Source organism: Pistacia vera, unplaced genomic scaffold, assembly GCF_008641045.1.
Source record: "Pistacia vera cultivar Batoury unplaced genomic scaffold, PisVer_v2 Contig180, whole genome shotgun sequence".
Lineage (NCBI taxonomy): Eukaryota > Viridiplantae > Streptophyta > Magnoliopsida > Sapindales > Anacardiaceae > Pistacia > Pistacia vera.
The window spans coordinates 872,760-877,426 of NW_022195899.1; the positions used below are offsets into that span (position 1 = coordinate 872,760).

Here is a 4,667-nt window from a genome sequence, read left to right on the forward strand (position 1 = left end):
TCCTATAGGCCTAGGACCAGTCCTAGGGACCGGTCCAGGTCCTAAAATTTCTCTGGGCGACTGGTCCCAATCGGGCCCAAACTTGGGTCCGGTTTGGACCGGTCCTTGCCCAGGTCAGGACCGGTCCCTGCCTCGATCTAGGAATATATATATTTGATTGTTTACTCCAACCAAAATATAAGGTGTAATGGGTGGGAATTCTCATTACCTCAAATCTTTGTTGGGTTTATCATCATATTACAACTACCAATTATTTAAACCAAAAACCAAATTTTATTGTGGAACATGAAAAAGAAAAAAAAAATATTGGGTTAATCTTTGCTAAAGGTTTAGATTAGATCATTACTATTTTCTGTTTGGTTGATGAGAAAAATATGTGATGAGAAGTTGAAGTGTTTTTTGTTTTGGCTATATAGTTATTTTATTCCTGATTTGCAAAGTTAAATTTCTGGACAAAAACTTTCAAAACAGAACCAATTATCAAATTAGCACAAATCCTATACATAACAAATATTAAACCTTATTACTAATAATTCTTAAAACCAACTGCTAGGATCACTTCAGCNGTCCTCGCCTAGGTCGGGACCAATCCCTGCCCAGGTCTAGGAATATATATATTTGATTGTTTACTCCAACCAAAATATAGGGTGTAATGGGTGGGAATTCTCATTACCTCAATGATGGTGTCAATTGATTGGCCTATATAGTCACATACTCGACATACATAGTCGATGTCATCTTTTAAGATAAAAATATACTCACCCGGTTCTTTTTCCATCTGAGCTGGCTGTTCAACCACATCCTACAAAAAATGGCGGAAAAAAAATTGACTGAGAAGAATGTTTTGTTGGGTTTAACAAAAATAAATAGATAAATGATATAAAAAATTAGAAAGACCAGAGTACCCAAGATTAGGAAGATTCCAAAGCCATTGCCATCTCCTCCCAAAGTTGCGCCAAATCATCTGCTTCAGTTTTGGCACTGGAGTGTTTTGCATCATTAGACATTTAAACTTAAAAAAACTTAAGAAATGAAGAGTTGTAGAGAACAACTAACAAATATTTGATTGTTCGCAACAAAAACAAAATATGAACGATAATATGGATAGAATTTACCTTGAGAGAAGAAGGAAAAAGCGTGCCTAAGCGTGGAGGTCCAAAATGGCATTACCCTGAGAGAAGAATGAAAAAGGGTGTAAAGACAGCGCAAAGGTCCAAAAATGGCATGATATTCATATTCTGACTCTAGATCTGGAGAAGCTGCAAGTTTGAGATTTAGAGTCATCAATTATCAAAATAGAAGATTAATTAAATAAATATCTCATTAAATTACTTTCACTTACTTTCTATGTGTTATTAAATATTGGAAAATTCCAGTCAAATTATATAAACAATCTAATTAAATCATCACCCCCTAACCTCATTTAATTAACGTGTCTTTGTCATATATATTCAACAAATATAACAAAGTAGAATCATTCCAAAGATGAATTATTTTATGTTTGTATAAGAATCCAATAGTTTCAGTGATGAGTGGTCATTTTACACTTCACATCTCTACCCAAAATAGATAAAACAAGCTCATCTTGAAAACCCAAATCAACTTACCATTATGAATTAATAAAACAAATCAATGAAGAAACTCCACTTGTTCTTCATCTCCACTCTTGGAATAGGCAATCTTGTTCCACCTGTTGAGTTTGCTCGACTTGTAACCAAACACACCCTCGGTTTTCTACCACCATTCTCATCATCACCGTCCCTAAACGACCCCCTTACATAATTTTTTTCGCCCTTTAAATATAAAAAAAAATGGGGAAGGAGTCAAAAATAATTTTCTAAGCCCATAAGACCGATCCTATGGGCCTAGGACCCGTCCCCAGGTCCTAAAATTTCTCTGGGCGACTGGTCCCAATCGGGCCCAAATTTGGGCCCGGTTGGGACCGATCCTTACCCAGGTCGGGACCGGTCCTTGCCCAGGTCTAGGAATATATATATTTGATTGTTTACTCCAACCAAAATATAAGGTGTAATAGGTGGGAATTCTCATTACCTCAAATCTTTGTTGGGTTTATCATCATATTACAACTACCAATTATTTAAACCAAAAACCAAATTTTATTGTGGAACATGAAAAAGAAAAAAAAAATATTGGGTTAATCTTTGCTAAAGGTTTAGATTAGATCATTACTATCTTCTGTTTGGTTGATGAGAAAAATATGTGATGAGAAGTTGAAGTGTTTTTTGTTTTGGCTATATAGTTATTTTATTCCTGATTTGCAAAGTTAAATTTCTGGACAAAAACTTTCAAAACAGAACCAATTATCAAATTAGCACAAATCCTATACATAACAAATATTAAACCTTATTACTAATAATTCTTAAAACCAACTGCTAGGATCACTTCAGCATTCCATTCCACATGCTCAAAAGGTCGCAGTTGGTTTTAGCTCCCAAGGAACAATCGACAATAACCTGCAAATACAACGATGCACCGACTTCTTATTGTGTAGACAATAAAGTGGAATGAAGTAACGAATGAATGGTACGTCATACGTGTGGATGTGGCAATGTAGAAGTAGTGCGCAAAATTGTTTGGGGACAATTCCATTTACATGAATAAAGCATCATATTTCCAATAGAATTTCTTATTACTAAAGTGTTTTTTTCTTTTTTTTTTTCTTTTTGGCTACTTGTTTCACCATTTGTTTTCCTGCTAAGAAAGTTCAAGAAAGTGAATAAAAATAATTTTTACGATTAAAACTGTATAAAAGAACTTACTCTCTCTCCCCTTTGTTTATAAATAATAAACTTAGTCTCCAATCTCCTCTCACTCTATTTTCTCCATGGCTACGCTAAACTATAAGTTCCACTAAATACTCTACTCTCTCTCTCTCCTTTCGCTCTGTTTGCATCCCCCATAGCTAAACCAAGGTTTTTTTTTTTTTTTTTTTTTTTTAATATTTTGATGATTTAGTGAGAAAAGCTAAAGACAATCGGCTTACTACACTTGATATCTATTATTTGCTTAACGACCATGAAAAACATCATAAGATGACCCGCAACTAGTCACAAGAAATGCCTAACTAGCCACAAATGACGCCTCTAAGTAAGATTTATTTAACGTCTTCATTTTTTGTTTTTATATTTTGTTTTATAAACTTACATGTACATTACTTTCTAATTTCAAGTGGTACAATCTTCTTAATAAGGAAGAACCATGATAAACATTTTAAAAATGATGGTTATAATTGGATTATGAAATCAACTCATGGGTAGTTCAAACATGATAAAAAGTTGTACGTTTCTCGGTTTCTTGTCTACAAGAGAACGAAAAGTTTATAAGACACATCTATTGGATGAATGACCACTGAAACACTTTTTAAATTTTTTGGTTTTCTATTTTTTATTGATTGTTTGATTTTTATGCCGAATTTTATTGCAGAGCGATTTCAAAAATGGTTCTATTTCACTACATAGAGGAAGAGCTAGAACTAGAAGCAATGGTCAGTATTTTTATATTTTTCCCTTGACGGAGGAATCTATTTCTTAATGATAATGTAGTGAGGCATAATAATTTTATGCCATTTGAGTTTCAACAATATAAATTAAACTTGTGCAAGCTTAGATGACATTATATTGATACCTAGGATTAATAACCATGTGCATTAATATATGAGTAGATAAGTATATTTTTATGGTGAATACTGTTAGTTTAGTTTGTATTTATTTGAGTGGTGACCAATCATCCATATTCATGAATAATTTTGTTTCCTACTTATTTGGAAGTCAAAACTTAATTTATTTATTTTAATTATCTACTAATTATTAGAGGAAAAGGAAAAGAAGTGGCAAGGGAATTGTGGGAGATCCTACTGAGGAGTGAATTGATGGAGATCTTGCTAAGGAGGCAATATTCAGTCAATTCTGGTTTTCAATGCTTCCTTTTCTCTTTACCTACATTTAATGATTTTCAAATTTAGGATGAACCTATTGATACAAAAACCATGTCGCACACGATTCGAAGAGCTATTGTGTATACAGCTAGTGAATCCAAATTATAATTCCAAGACTATGACTGATATAATTGGAACTAAGACTAAGCTCAAACCACTGCTGAAAGAAGACGATCAGGATATGTTAGACCTTTTGGCACAGTTGAATACTTCTTCGGAGGTAGTAGCTGAATGGTTTCATTAGAGTTATCTAAAGGAGAAGAAGTATTTATGGTGCTTTCATAAGCTAAGGGAAGGCAAAATTGTCTTAACTGAGTCAAGTTGGTGTGGCCTAGGTGCATAGCATTTTGTAGCTGCCCTGGGTTACAAATGGGTCGTTGAAGCAATAAGCATTGCAAGTGATGGAAGTAAAGATTTATTTTCCCTTGATGACAAGGCATGGATTCCACTACACTAGGCATCACATTTTGGCATGATGGAGATAGCAGAATTTCTCATTCAAAGAGGTGAAGCTATCGCATTAGTAGATGAGCCCAAACTTGCTGATTTGGCTGCTGCAACAGGATACGAAGGACTTAGTGACTATCTTGAAAAGCAAGAAAAGATCTTCAAGGCGACCTTCCCAGAGCTTAGCAGTCATGATGACAAAATGCGAATGAAATGATGAGATCCTGATTTGCATGGCGAAGAGAGCTAAATTTTTGGACAAAAA

The 4,667-nt window shown here is 34.2% G+C and overlaps 1 long non-coding RNA gene across 1 annotated transcript; it reads right to left on the bottom strand.

Annotated features, from left to right (window-relative positions):
• Positions 1–601: 601 nt before the first annotated feature.
• LOC116126510 lies at positions 602–1,204 on the bottom strand. Its single transcript, XR_004127497.1, has 3 exons — positions 1,116–1,204; positions 906–981; positions 602–802 (listed from the first exon to the last, which is right to left on the bottom strand). It is a non-coding gene; the product is annotated as an uncharacterized LOC116126510 (long non-coding RNA).
• Between the last annotated feature and the right edge of the window lie 3,463 nt (positions 1,205–4,667).